The sequence below is a fragment of the Pseudophryne corroboree genome, chromosome 9, assembly GCF_028390025.1.
Source record: "Pseudophryne corroboree isolate aPseCor3 chromosome 9, aPseCor3.hap2, whole genome shotgun sequence".
NCBI classification, from domain to species: Eukaryota; Metazoa; Chordata; class Amphibia; order Anura; family Myobatrachidae; genus Pseudophryne; species Pseudophryne corroboree.
The window spans coordinates 159,337,884-159,360,199 of record NC_086452.1 but is presented as its reverse complement, the minus strand read 5'-3'; the positions used below and the strand labels follow the sequence as shown (position 1 = coordinate 159,360,199).

Here is a 22,316-nt window from a genome sequence, read left to right as displayed (position 1 = left end):
TCGGTTGTGGGCACCATTCTACAATCCAGGTTCCCTACTTTGAGTTCAGTCAAGTCCAAGAGTCTGGGGAGGTGGCAGAAGAAGCTACAGTAGTATGGTCACTAGCGTATCTATAACGGGTGCTAGGTGTGTGGTGCATGTGAGCCCTTGGTCCAGGAGGGCCCCTACACCGGACACCCTGCACCCATTTAATTATACTTACTGCTCCGTTGGCCTGGCGCTCGCTGCAGAGCAGTTCAATAAATCACTTGGAAAATGTCCGTCACAGCCATTTTCCGGTGATTCACGCATGCGCAATAGAGATATCCCCAGGAAAGTGTCATGGGCTCCATGTTCCTGGAAACCTGCACATGCGCAGTAGACTCTGGCACAATGCCAGCCTTCTGCACCGCCGGAGAGATGGGTGCCTGATGGGACCCTGCTCGCGGGCCCCATCCTCTCTTAAAGTCCCTCTGAGTATGGTCCTGAACATATCATTTCTGTACACATTGGTCTCCTTAAACACTCTATTTTGTATGTAATGTAATATTATTAATTAACACTACATATGGTCTATAGCAGGCATTCCCAACCACGGTCCTCAAGGCACACCAACAGTGCAGGTTTTAGTGATATCCAGGCTTCAGCACAGATGGTTAAATCAAAATAACTGAGGTACTAATGAAGTCACCTGTGTTCAAGCCTGGATATCACTAAAACCAGGACTGTTAGTGTGCCTTGAGGACCGTGGTTGGGAAACACTGGTCTATAGTATGAGCTGCAGGACAGTTTAAAAATCAGTGGTTAAACATACCATTATAAAAACACACTATAACCAGCAGGAGACAGAACTGAGCTTTCTAAGCACACATTCACCCACCTCATGGCAAGAGGTCTGTCTTTTCTTGTTGGCAGATGCTCTTTGGACGCTTTTGCCCAGTGCACTGATACACACACAGCAGACTTGATAGGAGAAGCCTATGGACGTGTGTAAGAGCTCTGTCATGGGGTTCACTACGGCTGGCCGGCGGTCGGGCTCCCGGCGACCAGCATCCCGGCGCCGGGAGCCCGACCGCCGGCTTACCGACAGCTTGGCGAGCGCAAATGAGCCCCTTGCGGGCTCGCTGCGCTCGCCACGCTACGGGCACGGTGGCGCGCTACGCGCGCCACACTATTTTATTCTCCCTCTATGGGGGTCGTGGACCCCCACGAGGGAAAATAATTGTCGGTATGCCGGCTGTCGGGCTCCCGGCGCCGGTATACTGAGCGCCGGGAGCCCGACCGCCGGCAAACAGAAGACCACCCCTGTCATGTCCCTTATTCTGTATATTGTGGCCACCACACTAAAATCTATTATGTACTACCTCTATTCTGTTCATGATTTGAGCCTTTTGGCTGTTGTTTGCCTATGGTAAGCTATTTTATATAATTAAAAATACCATCTCTCTATTATTACTCTCTATTACATTGTTATGGATGTTTAAGCATGACCATAGTTGTTATGAAATTTTATGTCTAAGGAGCCACAAGCGCAGCGCCATCAGAGGCGTAGCTAGGGTTTTCGGAGCACAGGGCAAGATGGAAAATGGTGCCCCCCCCCAAAAAAAAAACACACACAAAAGAAAAATGGGTGTGGCCACACACCAGAAGGGGTGTGGCCACTGAAAATGGCCCACAGCGCCAGTTACATTGCCCCACAGTGCCAGATACAATGCCCCACAGTGCCGGATACATGCCCCACAGTGCCAGATACATTGCCAGATACATTGCCCCACAGTGCCAGATACATTGCCCCACAGTGCCAGATACATGCCCCACAGTGCCAGTTACATTGCCCCACAGTGCCAGTTACATTGCCCCACAGTGCCAGTTACATTGCCCCACAGTGCCGGATACATGCCCCACAGTGCCGGATACATGCCTCACAGTGCCAGTTACATTGCCCCACAGTGCCAGTTACATTGCCCCACAGTGCCAGTTACATTGCCCCACAGAGCCAGATACATGCCCCACAGTGCCAGTTACATTACCCCACAGTGCCAGTTACATTGCCCCACAGTGCCGGATACATTGCCCCACAGTGCCGGATACATTGCCCTACAGTGCCTGATACATTCCCCCACAGTGCCGGCTACATTGCCCCACAGTGCCGGATACATTGCCCCACAGTGCCGGATACATTGCCCCACAGTGCTGGATACATTGCCCCACAGTGCCGGATACATGCCCCACTGTGCCGGATACATTTGCCCCACAGTGCCGGATACATTGCCCCACAGTGCCGGATACATTGCCCCACAGTGCCGGATACATGCCCCACAGTGCCAGATACATTGCCCCACAGTGCCAGTTACATGCCCCACAGTGCCAGGCCCCACTCAGTGCCAGTTACATGCCCCATTTGGTGCCAGATACATGCCCCACTGTGCCCCCCCCCCCCCCCGGACGCTCACCGGCCGCTTGTTGTTGATATGTGAGGGGAGGAGAGCGCAGCGCCTCTCCTTCCCCTCACCGCTCCAGGTCTCCGGCGGCTGTCTGGCACCGGTTCGCTAGCCAATCAGAGCTCACGGACCGGCAGCCAATCAGGAGCCGGTCCGCAAGCTCTGATTGGCTAACGCCGGAGGCCGGACACAGCAGCGCTGCTGGCAGCGCTGCTAGGGCTTTCAGCGGCGGTGGGGGAGGGAGAGACGGTGCGCTCTCCTCCCCTCACATTTCGGGTTGACAGGGGCAAGTGGGGCATCATGCCCTGGCCGCCGGCGGCTCCCCCTCTCCTGGGCCTGCCAAGGCGCCCAGGGCACGTGCCCCACTCGCCCTACCCTAGATACGCCTCTGAGCGCCATACATACATACACATCAGAACAATGCAGGGTACACAGACCTTAACATTGCAGTTACTTAAAAACTAAAACTGAGCACAGGTAGCAATTGCACCACAATTCTCAGCACATAATACTGCTGAGATGTAAAGAAGTAATCTGTGTACTACTAGGGGTGGGCAGCCGTTTGAAGAGATGAACGGTTACGAGCGAGAGGAGATGCAGGTATAGACGTTTGCTGAGTAGGAGAGAGCTGTAATTGAAGTGCAAGAGATGAGGGCTGTGAGAACAGGAGGGAAGAGGGCCCTGCTCCAAGGAGCTTATAATCGAGGGGGAGACAGACAGGTGACATGAGGTGCAAGCAAGTGGAAGGTGGCCTGATGGCAGGAAGTAAGTGAGGCAGATGTGGCCAGGGGTGTAGCGAGGGTGGCTCCGGTGGAGCGCGAGCTCCAGGCGCCGGAAAAAGTTAGAGGGCGCCTCTCTCTGACTAGCCCAGCTGCTGCAGCACCTCTCTCTGCCCCAGTTGCTGCAGCACATCTCTCTTTCTTGGAGGCTGCAGCACATGTCTCTACTTAAGATGTTGCAGTACCTCTCTCTTCCCTAGCTGCTGCAGCACCTCTTTCTGCCCCAGCTGCTGCAGCACTTCTCTCTTTCCTGGAAGCTGCAGCACGTCTCTACTTCAGATGCTGTAGCACCTTTGTCTGCCCCGGCTGCTGCAGCACCTCACTCTGCTCTGACTGCTGCAGCACTTCTCTCTGCCCCAGCTGCTTATGCAACACCTTACTCTGACTCTCAGGCAGCTGCAGCACCTCTCAGGTTGCTGCTGCACAGTTCTCTTTGCCCCTCAGGCAATTCTGGGACATCATTGTCATTGAAGCATAGTGGGATTATCAGATCTGGGATGGAAGTTCTAAGGTATTATTTTCATTGAGGCATTGGGGGAATAACAAGTCAGGGAGGGGGTAGTTTTGGTGCACTATTTTTATTGAGAGGTTTGGGGTAGGGTTTAGGTCAGTGTGTGTGTAGGGGGGTTTATATTTGGGGCATTATTTTCATTGAGAGAATGGAGGATTATCAGGTCTGTGGAAGGTTACATCTGGGGCATTATTTTCATTAAGGGATTGGGGGTTTGTGAGGTCAGGTCAGTCGGGGCATACAAAGTGTTTTTAATTAATCGCCATGAATCCTATTGGAGATGGCGCGCTATATAAATTAAATTATTATTATTATTATTATAATTATTAGTAATAATAATAATAATTTATTTGAATAAAACAAGTAAATAGTTAAATACAGCTATTTCCATAGCAACTCTACTGTGTGGCGTAACATGTACAAGCAGCTATACTGTGGCGTAACGTGTGTAAGCAGCTCTACTGTGTGCCGTAACGTGTGTAAGCAGATCTACTGTGTAGCGTAAAGTGCATAAGCAGCTATACTGTGTGGCGTAAAGTGCATAAGCAGCTATACTGTGTGGCGTAACGTGTATAAGCAGCTCTACTGTGTGGCGTAAAGTACATAAGCAGCTTTACTGTGTGGCGTAAAGTGTATAGGCAGCTTTACTGTGGCGTAACTTGTATAAGCAGCTCTACTGTGTGGCGTAAAGTTCATAAGCAGCTATACTGTGTGGCGTAAAGTGCATAAGCAGCTATACTGTGTGGCGTAACGTGTATAAGCAGCTTTACTGTGGCGTAACGTGTATAAGTGGCTCTACTGTGTGGCGTAATGTGAATAACGGATACTATTCTGTGGCCATGCCCCTTCCCCATGAAGTCAATCCCTATATATTAGTTATGCTCCTTAAGCGCGCAGTCTCCATATTTTACACATAGCAGCACCCAAAGGAAACTTTTGCCTTGAGATCCACCAGGTCTAGAACAGGTCCAGGCACCAATTTAGGATTTTTAAATATTGTTTCTTTTTAAATGTAACATGCCGTCACATATTGGCCAGGCCCCCAATTCAGTACAGGGGAGGGGGCGCCAAAACATACCCCTGCTCCGGGCACCATGGAGCCTAGCTACACCTCTGGGTGTTGCCACCAGTGGCGTAACTACTGCCCCCGCAGTCCTCGCGGTGGCTTGGGGGCGAGGGGCTGCGGGGGCGCCACTGATTACAGCAGACTGACATGCGGACGAGCGCCCGCATGTCAGTCTGCTTTCTCCTTCCCGCCGCCGCTTGTTGGAGGGACACGGACGGCACAGCGTGTGCCTCTCCTGTGTCCCTCCTGCATCATCTCCGGCGGCCGCGGGTCTAATAGGGGGAAGTGCCGTCCGTGAGCTCTAATTGGCTCACGGACGGCACTTCCCCCTATTAGACCCGCGGCCGCCGGAGATGATGCAGCAGGAGGGACACAGGAGAGGCGATCTGTGCCCTCCGTGTCCCTCCAATAAGCGGCGGCAGCGGCGGCGGCGACGGCGGCACTGGGGGGAATATCTGGCACTGGGGGGGGGATGTCTGGCACTGGGGCATATATGGCACTGGGGGGGAGATGTCTGGCACTAGGGGGGATATCTGGCACTGGGGCATATATGGCACTGGGGGGGGATGTCTGGCACTGGGGCATATATGGCACTGGGGGGGAGATGTCTGGCACTAGGGGGGATATCTGGCACTGGGGCATATATGGCACTGGGGGGGGATGTCTGGCACTGGGGGGGATATCTGGCACTGGGGGGGGGGGATGTCTGGCACTGGGGCATATATGGCACTGGGGGGGGAGATGTCTGGCACTAGGGGGGATATCTGGCACTGGGGCATATATGGCACTGGGGGGGGGATGTCTGGCACTGGGGGGGATATCTGGCACTGGGGCATATATGGCACTGGGGGGGAGATGTCTGGCACTAGGGGGGATATCTGGCACTGGGGCATATATGGCACTGGGGGGGGGATATCTGGCACTGGGGGGGGATGTCTGGCACTGGGGCATATATGGCACTGGGGGGGATGTCTGGCACTGGGGCATATATGGCACTGGGGGGGGATGTCTGGCACTGGGGGGGATATCTGGCACTGGGGGGGGGATGTCTGGCACTGGGGCATATGCACTGGGGGGGGGATGTCTGGCACTGGGGGGGGATGTCTGGCACTAGGGGGGATATCTGGCACTGGGGGAATATCTGGCACTGGGGGCATATGTGGCACTGGGGGGGAATATATGGCACTGGCGGCATATCTGGCACGGGGGAATATCTGGCACTGGGGGCATATGTGGCACTGGGGGCATATGTGGCACTGGGGGGGGGGTATATGTGTACCTGGCACATGGGGGGGGCTATATTTGGCACCGGGGGCATGTGAGTACCTGGCACCGTGGGGGAATATCTGGCACTGGGGTCATATGTGGCACTGGGAGCACAGCCCTAGCAACAAGGACTACCTCCTAGCAACGAGCATGACACCCAGTGCATGAAACACCTGACAACGAGCATGACACCCAGTGCATGAAACACCTGGCAACGAGCATGACACCCAGTGCATGAAACCCCTGACAACGAGAAGGTAATTGAAAAGTAATTAGAAGCCTTACTGTAGGACTTAATGTGTAATGGGCATTACGGTGTGTGGCATAATGTATCACGGACATTGCGGTGTGTGTCATAATGTGTCACAGGCATTACGGTGTATGGTATACTATATCGCGGGCATTGTGATATGTGGTATAATGTCTCAGGGTCATTGCAGTGTGTGGCATAATGTATCACGGACATTGCGGTGTGTGTCATAATGTGTCAGGCATTACGGTGTGTGGTATACTATATCACGGGCATTGTGGTATGTGGTATAATGTCTCAGGGTCATTGCAGTGTGGCATAATACATAACGGGCATTGCGGTGTGTGGCATAGGGTATAACGGGCAGGGCATTGCGGTATGTGTCACAGGCATTACGGTGTATGGTATACTATATCACGGGCATTGTGGTATAATGTCTCAAGGTCATTGCGGTGTGTGTCATAATGTGTCACAGGCATTGTATGTGCTATAATGTATCAGGGGCATTGCAGTGTATAGCATAATGTATAACGGGCATTGCGATTCCTGTCATAATGTGTCGGGGGCATTACGGTGTGTGGCATAATGTGTCACAGGCATTACGGTGTGTGGCATAATGTGTCACAGGCATTACGGTGTGTGACATAATGTGTCGGGGGCATTATGGTGTGTGGCATAATGTGTCATGTGCATTATTGTGTGTGGAATAATGTCTAAGGGCCATTGCAGTATGTGGCATAATGTATACTGGGCATTACTATAAGGAGGAAAAATGACAAATAATGTAAGGGGCATGAATCAGGATTATTTTTCTTTCCTGTGGTGGCTAACGTCTGGGCGTGCAGGTTGCAAAACTGGGGTATAAGGTAGTCTTTTCCTGCAATACCACGCCCCTTTATGAGAAGCCACGGCCATTCCAACAAAACCACGCCCCTTTTTTGCAGCGCGCGCCGAAGGCGCGCGCATATTTATCCCTTTCTTGCTCCCAATTATGCGGCGGGGGGGGGGGGGCGCCAAAGAATTTTTTGGCTTGGGGGAGAAAAATTTCTAGTTACGCCACTGGTTGCCACATTCCTTCCTTGTGAGACCACATACCTTTTTTTGACGTGCACTGTCTCTTTGAAATGTATGGGAGGGAGCAAATTTATAGTTTGCAGGGGGGCGCCGAACACCCTAGCACTGGCCCTGGGTAGGAGTGGTCCTTAAGCGATAGCATGAAGGATTTTAAAGTAAAGTTGTTGTTTTTTGTTTGTTTTGTGCTGGAGGCTGTTCCAAGAGCTGGAACATGGTTATATAACTACAGTAGGTATGTACAGGGCAGATAAATAGGCATATTTAAGCAAAATTAAATGCTTTTATGGATGCAATTCATTTATTACATTATTATTTTATTTTATTTTTTTAAATACTCCAGCACAAAACCTAATCTGTTTCAGAATATTTTTATTGTGATTTTATTGCACCTAAGAATCCCAACCCGTACTGGTCACTCATTTAATCTCTCCACTATGTGAGCAGGATGTAATGGCTTGCTGTATACTTTGCCCATAAATGTGAATTGTCCAGATTTTTTGTTTGTGTAAATATTAGCTAACCTACCCCTGTCATAGCCTGTGGTGTCACTTTGGGTTGCAGTTAAAATGCCGGCTATCGGGATCCTGGCGTTTAGGGTACCGAAGCCGAAATACCGACAGCCAACAATACCAACAGCCGGTGCAACAGGGCTATTCCCACTTGGCCACGCCACACATAGAGTGGGAATAGATCCTGTGGCGAACGTAGTGAGCCACCGAGCCCACAAGGGAGATCTTAGCGATCGCCCTGCTGCCGGCATTTTGACGGACGGGATGTCGGTATATTGACAGCCGTCATCCCATCGGCCGGTAAATAGTATGTATTCTGTCATGTTACCTCTCTGTGGTGGCAAATGCTGTAAAATAGTTAAAAAAGAATATACACAGAAATCTAGACATAATTATGGAATTTACGGGTGTCTGTTTAATAATAATGTATGGCAAACCAATGCAGTGTCCGTTGCTGTATGCCCTCATTACTTACATGCTGGGAGGAAGCTGAGACGACGTGCTGCGGTTTGTCATTGTAACTCCTAATAGTACATACTGTACTCTATATTGATTTACTTCAGAATAATTCCACTACTGTGTGTGACGAATAATTGCATGTTAATGAGTTCAGACCTCTGCCTTTTCACCGCTTTTGTGCCTGATTATTATTACTGCATTGATTTTGAATATAGCACATGAAATTGTCATTGTGGATTGGAAGCGTGTTAGAGTCTTGGAAAAGGACGCCCATTAAAAGCGTACACCAGTTAAAAACGTACACAGAATCTTGTATTGTGTTGTGTTTTCAAAGCCCATGTGTGCACACCCTTGTCACAGTCCTTTTCATTAAGCATGTTTACATGTATCTCCTCGGTGCTCTGTCCTCCCCAGGATGTTGTGATGCTATTAATAATCACAAGCACACAGATATGTTATTGGCTGCACTGCAAATCCTGCCAGGCTCATCACAAATTTCATACTGGCTATATAATGATGCCCCAGTTTACTAAATAAGGAGACCTGATATTTCATTCAACGCACATAAAAATATCTCTTTGGTACAGTCTTGTTAGTTGTACTCCAAGTTTCATCATGTTTAACAATGTGACAGTTTTTTTAAATTAAAATTTGCTAAATTGCAAAAAGAATTACTTAATTGGTGCCTAAATTTGATGCAAATAAATATATTACAATATTTAACACATTCATGGCTACCATTATTGCTGCATTAAAGACACAGGCCATTGCACCCTCCTAGATTTGATGCCGTATGCCATTGGTTCAGATAGGTGGATCAGGAGACTTGGAATCCAGGAAGTTTTTGAAAACTATGGGGGGTAATTCAGAGTTGATCGCAGCAGCAAATTTTTTAGCAGTTGGGCAAAACCATGTGAACTGCAGGTGTGGCAGATATAACATTTGCAGGGAGAGATTTGGGTGGGTTATTTTGTTTCTGTACAGGGTAAATACTGGCTGCTATATTTTTACACTGCAATTTAGTTTCAGTTTGAACACACCCCTCCCAAATGTAACTCTCTCTGCACATGTTATATATGCCCCCCCTGCAGTGCACATGGTTTTGCCCATCTGCTAACAAATTTGCTGCTGCGATTAACTCTGAATTAGGCCCTATAACTTTAAAAGTAAATAATTAGAGCTGGTTGGTAAGAATGTCCTAGGTATGTTTGCCACGTTATTCTGTCACAGTCACTGTGAAGGAGCACTGCTACTGAGTGTACTCAGCAGGTCGATATTACCATACCTCCCAACTTTTAATCTTTGTAAGGCGGGACACTGCGCGGGCCAAAAAAAGGGGTGTGGCCTCGGATGGGTGAGCGTGGCTACAACCGAGTGGGCGTGGTTCCACACTGAGGTCCCTTTTCGTCATTTTGGGGGCATGCCCAGCGTTCCCTGAGCAGCTGGGCAGCCCCCGGCTCACTCCCTGCACTGAATAGATGCTGTGCGCGTGCGCACAGCATCTATTTAGAGATCACTCGCTGCTTTGCAGAGCAGAGCAGCGGGTGATCAAAGCCTCCTCCAACTGCCCCCCTGCCCGCGGGACACTGTGACCCGCGGGAAGGACAGTGTCCGAATAGCGTGACTGTCCCGCTGAAATCGGGACAGTTGGGAGGTATGTTATTACTACACAGACGTCACCTTAATGCTCCTAAGCCTCATCCAGTAACCATACCTCCCAACTTTACAAGATCTGTAAGCGAAACCCCATTCGCCGATTAAAGGGGGCATGACCACAGAAAATGGGCATGGCTTTGAAGGAAGTGGCGTGTCCTCATGGCAATGCCGCGATCGCGAGCCACGGCCCCCGTTCTCGTCACTATGGGGGCATGGGCAGCGCTCAGTGAGCTGCTGGCATGCCCCCAGTACCTCTGTCTCCGTGAATAGGAGCTGTGTGCGAAAGCGCACAGCATATGTTCAACCTGCTCTGCAGCGAGTGCAGGAGCCTCCCAACTGTGTCCGCCCCCACCGCGGGGCAGTCCCAAAAAAATCGGGACTGTCCCGCGAAAATCGGGACAGTTGGGAGGTATGAATAACCGTAATTATGGCTGGTACACAAGATAGTGAGTGCCTCTCGTAGCAGTGTCTGTGGAGATGGCCTTAGGGACTTTGTAAATATCATTCCCAAGGCTTGTGCAGGGAATAGTCCCTAGTCAGTAATGCTGCTTTCACATCGCAAAACCTGCTTTTGAAATGGTTCTTTAAACGGTTCTTAAAACGGGTCTGAGCAGTTAAACCCCCTTCACATCAAATGTTGTAACCAGTATATTACCATTTCATTACCGTTTTGGTTCCTTTCACACTGAACCCGTTTCACCCATACAAAACAGTGGTTGTCATTTTAAATGTTTATTTCCTGCTTCTGCCTGGTGACATCACACATGGAGACAGCCTATCACCTTCTGGGGCTTGCAAATACCGTTTCAGACCCTTTCACACTGCACAATTAAACGGGTCTGAAACGGGTAGGACCCTGCTTTTTTACCGTTTCAAAATACCTGTATTTTGTAAACGGTAAATTGAAGGTGACCCTTTCACATCGCAGCTCGAACCGTTTAGGAAGCCAGTAAAAACGGCAAATTACCGGGTACAAGCTGCGGTGTGAAAGGGGTATAAAATAAATATCTGTGCTAACCAGTGCCATTCTAGGGGACTTTTGTGCCCTGTGCCAGTATATAACCGCACCCTGCCTCCCAGCACGCACAGTGTCATGGCAGCACAGAAGAGGATGCTGAGAGCGGGAAGCTGGGCACCAGCGCAGTGCCCTTTGTACGGACCTGGCACCAACCATACTGTTATATAATCTATAGCAGTAACATAAATCCTCCAAAATCTGTATCTGGCAAATGTTTCTGCACAAATAATATTTACATTTGTTTTTGTAACATTGGATCTTTATTTTTGTAATATTTAAAAGTTACAATGATAAGCAGTATAATGTACTCTATAGTGTAAATGATATGAATATTAATCAGCGCTTTTATGCAAGTCACAGAAATATTATTATTATCCTTTATTTATATGGCGCTACAAGGGTTCCGCAGCGCCCAATTACAGAGTACATAAACAAATAATCAAAACAGGAAAACAGTGAGACAATATAGGACAAGTACAGGGTAAATAAACATAGCTACATCAGCAGACAACGCTGACATAGGTATCAGGTGGCAGAAAACTGCAGGATTTGGTGCAGTTGAAGATTATTAAAATATGGAAAGGATAAGCACATGAGGGAAGAGGGCCCTGCTCGTGAGAGCTTACATTCTAAATACAATATATTTAAGAATTTACAGTCCAGACAGGGCTGGTTCTAGACCTTGTGGCGCCCAGGGCGAAAGTTTCCTGTGCCCCCCCCCCCCCCCCCCCCCCCACAGCAAAATAGAGTTGGTGTGTGCCCAAAAATAGGGGCTTGGCTTCTTCATAGGGAAGGGGCATGGCCACAGTTATCCCCCTGTAGCTGTGCCCCCAGTAGATTTTCCCCCAGTAGCTGTGCCCCCTGTAGTAGTGCCCCCAGTTGTTGTGCCCCCTGTAGATTTGCCCGCAGTGGCTGTGCCCCCAGTAGCAGTTCCCCCGTAGCAGTGCCCCCTGTAGTTGTGCCCCCTGTAGTAGTGCCCCTAGTAGTTGTGCCCCCTATAGTAGCACCGCTTGCAAACAAGAAAAACAAACAAAAAAACAATACTTACCAGCCCCGCTCCTGCTTCCGGACTGCTGCTGCTGCTGTCTCTGGCCGCTGCCTGCTCCTCTCTATGGGAGAGACGTCATGACTCTCCCATAGCAGCGCCGCACAGACACTAGAGGTCAATTATGACCTCTAGTGTCAGTCAGTGACGCCGGCTGCAGCGAGCGCCCACACAGCCCACAGCGCCTGCTGCAGCTGGGGAGGGGGGTCAGGAGTAACGGCTCTTGCCACGGTGGCGCCCTCTGGGTAGCGGCGCCCTGGGCAAAAAGCCTGCTTGCCCATGGCAAGAGCCGCTACTGAGTCCAGGGTGCATTATTCATTATATGATTTACAAGGGTTCATGCCTATATTAACTTAAGTTTTCTATTGTAATAGTATAATTATAAAATATAATGTTCTTAAATTTACTATATGATGAAATCCTTCTAAATTGACATGTTGTTATTGGTCTTCCAATTCTGTTATGGGGGTAGTATTCCTATATTACCTGGAAACTTTCTATTTGAACTGGTATAGTCTAGACCAGGCATTCCCAACCTCTGTCCTCAAGGCACACTAACAATCCAGGTTTTAGTGATATCCATGCTTGAGCACAGGTGACTTAATTACCACCTCAGTTATTTAGATGTAGGGCCTAATTCAGATCTGATCGTTGCTGCGCGTTTTTGCACAGCGGGTAATCAGATCCAAACTGCGTATGCACTGCAACGCGCCGGTGCTTTGGACGGCTACAACGGGCATCGGCGGTCAGCGACAGGATGGTGCGAATGAACCATTCGCACGGGCGTTAGCAAGGAGATTGACAGGAAGAGGCCATTTGTGGGTGGCAACTGACCGTTTTCAGGGAGTGTCTGGAAAAAACTCAGGCGTGCCCAAGCATTTTCAGGGAGGGTGTCTGACGACAGCTCTAGCCCAGATCAGCAGGATTCAATCGCACTGGAAGAGTAAGTCCTGGGCTGCGCAGAGACTGCACAAATTCAGTTTGTGCAGGTCTGCTACACATGCGATCGCACACTTGCACAGCGAAAATACACTCCCCCTGGAGGCGGCGACTATCTGATCGCATGGCAGCAAAAAAACGCAGCCCAGCGATCAGATCTGAATTAGGCCCTTAACCGTCTCTGTTGAAGCTCGGTTAGCACTAAAACCTGCACTGTTAGTGTGCCTTGGGGACCGAGGTTGGGAATGCCTGGTCTAGAGCAAATGGCATTACAGGGTGGCTAGACTGGCAAATGTCCAGGGACCCACAAGGTGCTGAATTCGAGCAGTATATTGCATTATTGACCATAGCTCCAACATGTGGGATTAAAGTTGAAGTCTAGAAACTATACTTTGATGTAAGATAGAGGGAAAACGTAAATTTATTACCATACCTTCCAACTGTCCCGATTATCGGAGAACAAAAGGGTTAGGGTTTATAGGAAATAAAACAGATTTCAGCAGAAAGTGGGTGGATCACGGCATGTTTGTATGAATTATGGGTGTGTCTTGTTTTGCCAGCTTTTATCCAGGTTTTGTCTGATGTAAGTAATGTCATCTCTAGAGGTAGAGGAACTAATCTTGAGGGACACACATGTTGATGGCTGGATCAGATACTGAACATTCTTGGTCATACTGTAGCTTGAAAAGGTTTCTTATTCAAACCTGACAGGTCCCATCCTACTGTGTAAGATCCTCTGTACATCTGTGCCTCACCTCAGCTGTCTACACAGGTGCTTCCCAAATCCAGTACTCGAAAATACACTAATGGTAGATACACAGAGCAATGGGCAATCGTCCCGATGGTCGGGCCGAATTCCCTTCGGCCCGGACCAGCAGAAAGTGGGTGTACACACCAGTGGCGTTCGGTGAGGTCAGTGGCTGGTGAGGCACTACAGCCATAAAGTCCGCCGAATCTTGCCGATGGCCCCTACCGCCGCCGAGCCAATGCCCGCTACTTGCCCTGAGCCGCTGCCTGCTGCCACCGCCAATGGCTTACAAACTCACCCACCATCAACTGACCCAGCCCTCCGCCACTAATTTGCATCTCAGTCTGATGCCGCCAATGCCCGCTGCCTGCCTGCTCATCATACTTGTGATATATTGTATGTTTGTATAGAAAAAATAAATAAAAATTAGTGTTTGGCACTAGGAAGGGAATGGGAGGAGGACATGAATGCAATTTTGTTGTCCAGGGCTTCCATTAACTTAATGGAAAAGGGTCTGAATGGGTTAAAAAAAATGTAAAAAAAATGCGTGAGGTCCCCCCTCCAAAGTATAACCAGCCTGGGGCTCTTTGAGCCGGTCCTGAATGTTTAAATACCAGGAAAAAATTGGTCAGGGGTTCCCCGTATTTAGACAACCAGCAGCGGGCTCTTAGTCCGGTCCTGGTTCCAAAAATACGGGGGACAAAAGATGTAGGGGTCCCCCGTATTTTTAAAACCAGCACCGGGCTCCACTAGCCAGGGACATAATGCCACAGCCGGGGGACACATTTATGTAGGTCCCTGCGGCCGTGGCATTACCCCCTCAACTAGTCACCCCTGGCCAGGGTTCCCCGGAGGAGTGGGGACCCCTTAAATCAAGGGTTCCCCCCCTCCAGGCACCCAAGGGCCAGGGGTGAAGCCCGAGGCTGTCCCCAGCACCCCTGGGCGGTGGGTGCCGGGCTGATAGCCATGTGTGTAAAAAAAAAAAAGAGTATTGTTTTTTGTTGTGGTACTACAAGGCCCAGCAAGCCTCCCCCGCTTGCTGGTACTTGGGGAACCTCAAGTACCAGCATGCGAGGAAATAACGGGCCCACTGGTACCTGTAGTTCTACAACAACAAAAATACCCAAATAAAAACACAACACACACACCGTGACAGTAAAAGTTTATTAAAAACACACTTACACACTCACACATACTTACCTACATCCCACGCCGGTCAAGTCCACTTGTCCAGTAGAATCCAATAGGGGTACCTGTAAAAATGAGAGAGAGATTACTTACCTACATCCCCTGCCGGTCACGTCCAGTAGAATCTAATAGGGGTACCTGTAAAAATGAGAGAGAGATTACTTACCTACATCCCCTGCCGGTCACGTCCACTTGTCCAGTAGAATCCATTAGGGGTACCTGTAAAAATTAAAATTATGCTTACATACTTCAATGCACAGGCCGGGGGAAAGGGGGGGGGGGAGGAGAGAGAGAGAGAGAGATAGATGTGCGCTGTACTCACCACAGGCGCCTCTCGCTGTCCCTGCACTCCGGACGCGGCTCCGCTGCAGATAGACACCTGGTGCTGAGGTTGGAGGAGGAGAGCGCCAGCCGCCGCTGCTGAACTTTCAGCACTTGCCTTACAGACTCCGGCTCCAGGAGCGCTGCCGCCGCTGTCTTGTACACAGGGTCCCAGGGATGATCACCAGCAGGCAGCAGCAGGTGACTGAGTACGGGGGGGATGAAGGGAGGGGAGCAGCTTACTGTCCCGCTGCCTCGTATGGATGATTGGACCAGCGGATCCAGCACTGGATTCGCTGTCCAATCATTTCTGCCTTGCTGACAGTAATTAGCAATGGGGGAGAGAGAAGGCTCTTGTGTGGGCGCACTCTTGTACAAAGAAAAAGAGATTTTCAGTAATATATGTTAGAAATGATTTAAAACATAGCTTTTATTGATAATATTAACCCATTGTTACTCATCCAAAAAGATCCATGAAAGAATAAAGAGTTATGAAAATTGTTAAAATGTTCTGGTCTCTCTAGTTCAAAGAATATATGGAAAGGTTGTAGACACTGGAAGTGAACAAGCCCTTACGGGCGAAACGCGTTTTCCACGGGGGGGTCCGCTCATGCAATACTTCCATGGCACCATCTCCTTTCACCTGACGAAGTTCTGACCTCCTTACCTGGTTTGAAGATCCGTAAGCCCCATCTATTGTGTGGATGCGTCCCACAAGTAGCAACACTTCAGCTATAGATTTATTCAACTATGGGGTATATGCAATTGCGGTCGAACTCCCGAAAATGTCGAAAAACGGGACATTTTCGCCAAAAAAAATAATTCGACAATGCAATTCAGTACTTTTCGTCAAAGAAACGGACTTTCCAAATTCGACTTTTTGAAATTCGACATTTGTCAAATTCGACATTTCTGCAATGGTACAAATGTGGCAATTCGACAAAAGTATATTCAATTGAAGATTGTAAATTCGACAACAGTGCTTTTAGACAGTAAATTCGTCATTTTCAATCCGCTACACTTTGCTGGCGGAATCTAATAAAAAAATTTTAAAAACATGTTTTTTTGTGTGTTTTTTTTTATTGGTAATTGCATATATATTTATATTAGAAGGGATTAGGTACTTGGTTTGTCTATTTTGGAGGCACAAGTATTATTTATATATTTTTTAAAAATATATATATATATATATATATCTGGAAAAAAAATGCGTGGGGTCCCCCCCTCCTAAGCATAACCAGCCTCGGGCTCTTTGAGCCGGTCCTGGTTGCCAAAATACGGGAAAAAAATGACTGGGGATCCCCCGTATTTTAGCAACCAGCACCGGGCTCTGCGCCTGGTCCTGGTGCAAAAAATACAGGGGACAAAAAGAGTAGGGGTCCCCCGTATTTTTTGTACCAGCATCGGGCTCCACTAGCTGGACAGATAATGCCACAGCCGGGGGTCACTTTTATACAGCGCCCTGCGGCCGTGGCATTAAATACCCAACTAGTCACCCCTGGACGGGGTACCCTGGAGGAGTGGGGACCCCTTCAATCAAGGGGTCCCTCCCCAGCCACCCAAGGGCCAGGGGTGAAGCCCGAGGCTGTCCCCCCCATCCAAGGGCTGCGGATGTAAGAATATTGTTTTTTTGCAGAAGAACTACAAGTCCCAGCAAGCCTCCCCCGCAAGCCAGTACTTGGAGAACCACAAGTACCAGCATGCGGGGGGGAAACGGGCCCGCTAGTACCTGTAGTTCTACTGCAAAAAAAATACCCAAATAAAAACAGGACACAGACACCGTGAAAGTATAACTTTATTACATACATGCTGACACACATACTTACCTATGTTGACACGCCGACTCTGGCCTCATCTCCAATGTCGACGTCCGGGGTACCTGAAAATAGAATTATACTCACCTGATCCAGTGTCCTGGTCTTTTATTATAATCCACGTACTTGGCAAAAAAACAAACCGCATTAACCCGAACCAGACGGACTGAAAGGGGTCCCATGTTTACACATGGGACCCCTTTCCCCGAATGCAGAGACCCCCCGTGACTCCCTTCAGCCAATCAGGAAGCGCCACTTTGTGGCACTCTTTTGATTGGCTGTATGCACGTCTGAGCTGGCAGACAACGCATCGCACAGCTCCCTCCATTAGTTTCAATGGAGGGAACTTTGCAGTCAGCGGTGGGGTTACCCGCGGTCAGCGGCTGACCGCGGGTGACCTCACCGCTGACCGCAAAGTTCCCACCATTGAAAGTAATGGAGGGGGCTGTGCAATGCGCGTCTGAGCTCAGACGCGCAGAACCAATCAGGTGAGTGCCACGAAGTGGCGCTTCCTGATTGGCTGAAGGGACCTTTCCATGACAGGAGTCACGGGGGCTCTCTGCATTCGGGGAAAGGGGTTCCATGTGTAAACATGGGACCCCTTTCAGTCCGTGTGGTCCAGCTATTCGTTTTTTTGTTTTGCCAAGTACGTGGATTACAAATCACAGGACACTGGATTGAGGTGAGTATAATTTTATTCACAGGTACCCCGGATCGTCGGCGACATTGGAGACGTGGCAGTCGGCGGGTCAACATAGGTAAGTATGTATGTGTCGGCATGTATGAAATAAACTTTTACTTTCACGGTGTGTGTCTCCTGTTTTTATTTGGGTATTTTTTTCCAGTAGAACTACAGGTACCAGCGGGCCCGTTTTTCCACCCGCATGCTGGAACTTGTGGTTTTCCAAGTACCAGCTTGCGGGGGAGGCTTGCTGTGACTTGTAGTTCTTCTGGAAAAACCAATATACGTGCATTTTACTCAAGGCTATCAGCCCCCCATCCGCAGCCCTTGGATGGGGGGGACAGCCTCGGGCTTCACGCCTGGCCCTTGGGTGGCTGGGGGGGGGGACCTCTTGATTGAAGGGGTCCCCACTCCTCCAGGGTACCCCGGCCAGGGGTGACTAGTTGGGTATTTAATTCCACGGCCGCAGGGCGCTGTATAAAAGTGACCCCTGGCTGTGGCATTATCTGTCCAGCTAGTGGAGCCCGGTGCTGGTACAAAAATGATGGGGGACCCCTACTCTTTTTGTCCCCCGTGTTTTTTGCACCAGGACCAGGCGCAGAGCCCGGTGCTGGTTGTTAAAATACGTGGGATCCCCTGTCATTTTTCCCCCCGTATTTTGGCAACCAGGACCGGCTCAAAGAGCCCGAGGCTGGTTATGCTTAGGAGGGGGGACCCCACGCAATTTTTTTTCGTGTTTTTTCCCGGTTTTTTTACATTTTTAAAAATCTAATCAAAATCCGTCAAATCGGCCGTTTTTTGACAGCGGGACTGTCAAATCCATTTTTTATTTAATATGTAGAATTCCGGCACCCACCTGCCGGAATTCGACGGTCGAATAGTGTCGAATAAAAAAACGGGCGAAAAATTGCCGCAATTCGCCGGCAATTGCATATACCCCTATATCTGCATTTACTGCATATCAAAGCTAATTTTCCTATGTGGGTTTTTGCTCTCTGATATGGGCCGGTAATATAATCTTCAATTGAGACCAGGACAGTAATAATTTTCATACCAGAATTCCTGTGATTATTATTATCAAAGGTTTTTTTCAGTGTCAGGACCATATATGAAAATTGTACACATGTTAGCTTATCTGCAATAGAGGCATTGCTTGTGTATCCATATCTTTGATAACATTTCGGCTCATACGGTATATGCAGAGAGAAATATATTTATTGTTCTCTGCTGTGGTAAACAATTTACAAGACGAATACCGTTGCCGATAACGACATCCTGCATCAACTTATGGTGATTTATGCATTCTTTTCCTGATAATATGAGAATATGTTTACTGGCTGAATGCTGCTGCTCAAAAACTACACCCTGCATCTATGTATGGTGATTTATGGATTTTCTCCTGAATAACATTTTTTCTGTGTGATATAACTTTTCTCAGATCCAGGTCCACAGTCCAAACCTCATTAGGGTAGGACACTGGTGATTCTTGTCACATAATTTTCCGGATCTGTAGCATCTGTGTGATTTCTTCACATTATTTGAAATCACAGCTAGGCCATTTTATTTATCTATTGAGACAACTATTCTGCCACACTGGTCTATTTCGTGGACTCTCATCCATGATCCACGGAGCACAGTGCCACGTTTGTGAGAACTATTGAACCGTGCCTAACGTGGAAAGCAGATCCACACATTTTCACTCACTTTACTTATTCATCTCTCTTTTCCTATTTTTCTCTCATTATTTCCCACTTTACAATTTCTTATATAGGTGCACTCTCATTGATGTACAGATCACATAATACTCTACTACCATACCACGCTGTCAGCGCCCGATCTCGTCCGATCTTGGAAGCTAAACAACGTTGGGCCGGGTTAGTACCAGGAGAGGAGACTACCTGTGAATACCTGGTGTTGTAGAGCAGGAATTAATTTCCCTCTCTATGTGAGAAGGGACACCAACAGCAGTATCACCACTAATTCTATCAAGTACTTTTCTACCATCATATTTAGTCATCTGATGTTGATTGCAGTTCAATGCCTCAGTTTTTAGCTACAAATATGGCATCTGTCTATTATTCAGGTGTGTAATTAAATTTTGGTGACCATTTATCATTATTTAGTATAATCTAAGTGATCGCAATTGGATATTTTTATAATATCTTGTCTGACCACCCCTCGGTTCCATTAATACAGAAATTCTGTACTGGTCAGGGGAAATGGGGGCATGACAGACAATCCAGTGTCTACAACCTTTCCATATATTCTTTGAACTAAAGAGACCAGAACATTTTAACAATTTTCATAATTCTTTATTCTTTCATGGATCTTTTTGGATGGGTAACAATGGTTTAATATTATCAATAAAAGCTATGTTTTAAATAATTTCTAACATATATTACTGAAAATCTCTTTTTCTTTGTACAAGAGTGCGCCCACACAAGAGCCTTCTCTCTCTCCCATTGCTAGTCTGTGTACTCTCTGGCTCTGGGCGCACCACCAACTAGGACAGCACACAAGAGGAGAAAATTGTATATATTTCTCTCCTTCCCACTGATAAGGGTAATTTACTGGCCAATTTTGGTTTTTCCTTTCATCAATGTTATTATATCTAATGTGACCTGTGCCCGATCGCCCTGTGTCTTGTTGCTGACAGTGATGTCAGCAAGGCACTTCTATAGGTGCCGCTTTGCCTATCTTTTTCAATGGGCTTTTACAGCCCAGTTTTTGGCCTCGCCCCCCGCTCGATCCCCGTTTCCATTATCTACGGGAGGCACTGCTATCAGTGCCTCCCAAACCTATTTAAAGCCCTAAAATTATTAGAATAAAATAAAGAACATACTTATGACACAGGACATTTGTCATAAGTATCTTCTTTGTGTTATTTTAATTAGTGATGTGCACCTGAAATTTTTCGGGTTTTGGTTTTGGGTTCGGTTCCGCGGCCGTGTTTTGGGTTCGAACGCGTTTTGGCAAAACCTCACCGAATTTTTTTTGCCGGATTCGGGTGTGTTTTGGATTCGGGTGTTTTTTTCAAAAAACCCTAAAAAACAGCTTAAATCATTGAATTTGGGGGTCATTTTGATCCCATAGTATTATTCACCTCAATTACCATAATTTCCACTCATTTCCAGTCTATTCTGAACACCTCACACCTCACAATATTATTTTTAGTCCTAAAATTTGCACCGAGGTCGCTGGATGGCTAAGCTAAGCGACACAAGTGGCCGACACAAACACCGGGCCCATCTAGGAGTGGCACTGCAGTGGCAGGCAGGATGGCCCTTCCAAAAAATACTCCCCAAACAGCACATGACGCAAAGAAAAAAAGAGGCGCAATGAGGTAGCTGTGTGAGTAAGCTAAGCGACCCTAGTGGCCAACACAAACACCTGGCCCATCTAGGAGTGGCACTGCAGTGTCACGCAGGATGGCCCTTCCAAAAAATACTCCAAAAACAGCACATGACGCAAAGAAAAAAAGAGGCGCAATGAGGTAGCTGTGTGAGTAAGCTAAGCGACCCTAGTGGCCGACACAAACACCTGGCCCATCTAGGAGTGGCACTGCAGTGTCACGCAGGATGGCCCTTCCAAAAAATACTCCAAAAACAGCACATGACGCAAAGAAAAATGAAAGAAAAAAGAGGTGCAAGATGGAATTGTCCTTGGGCCCTCCCACCCACCCATATGTTGTATAAACAGGACATGCACACTTTAACCAACCCATCATTTCAGCGACAGGGTCTGCCACATGACTTTGACTGAAATGACTGGTTGGTTTGGGCCCCCACCAAAAAAGAAGCAATCTCTCCTTGCACAAACTGGCTCTACAGAGGCAAGATGTCCACCTCATCATCATCCTCCGATTCATCACCCCTTTCACTGTGTACATCCCCCTCCTCACAGATTATTAATTCGTCCCCACTGGAATCCACCATCTCAGGTCCCCGTGTACTTTCTGGAGGCAATTGCTGCTGGTGAATGTCTCCATGGAGGAATTGATTATAATTCATTTTAATGAACATCATCTTCTCCACATTTTCTGGAAGTAACCTCATACGCCGATTGCTGACAAGGTGAGCGGCGGCACTAAACACTCTTTCGGAGTACACACTGGAGGGAGGGCAACTTAGGTAGAATAAAGCCAGTTTGTGCAAGGGCCTCCAAATTGCCTCTTTTTCCTGCCAGTATACGTACGGACTGTCTGACGTGCCTACTTGGATGCGGTCACTCATATAATCCTCCACCATTCTTTCAATGGTGAGAGAATCATATGCAGTGACAGTAGACGACATGTCAGTAATCGTTGGCAGGTCCTTCAGTCCGGACCAGATGTCAGCATCAGCAGTCGCTCCAGACTGCCCTGCATCACCGCCAGCGGGTGGGCTCGGAATTCGTAGCCTTTTCCTCGCACCCCCAGTTGCGGGAGAATGTGAAGGAGGAGATGTTGACGGGTCGCGTTCCGCTTGACTTGACAATTTTCTCACCAGCAGTTCTTTGAACCTCTGCAGACTTGTGTCTGCCGGAAAGAGAGATCCAACGTAGGTTTTAAATCTAGGATCGAGCACGGTGGC

At 48.3% G+C, this 22,316-nt stretch overlaps 1 protein-coding gene and 1 pseudogene across 1 annotated transcript in view; both read left to right on the top strand.

The window, feature by feature from the left end:
- The window catches only part of EPHX4 (epoxide hydrolase 4), a 194,561-nt gene that overhangs the window by 43,644 nt on the left and 128,601 nt on the right, over window positions 1-22,316 (top strand). The gene's annotated exons all lie outside the window — the stretch shown is intronic.
- LOC134959907 (5S ribosomal RNA) lies at window positions 19,550-19,668 on the top strand (annotated as a pseudogene).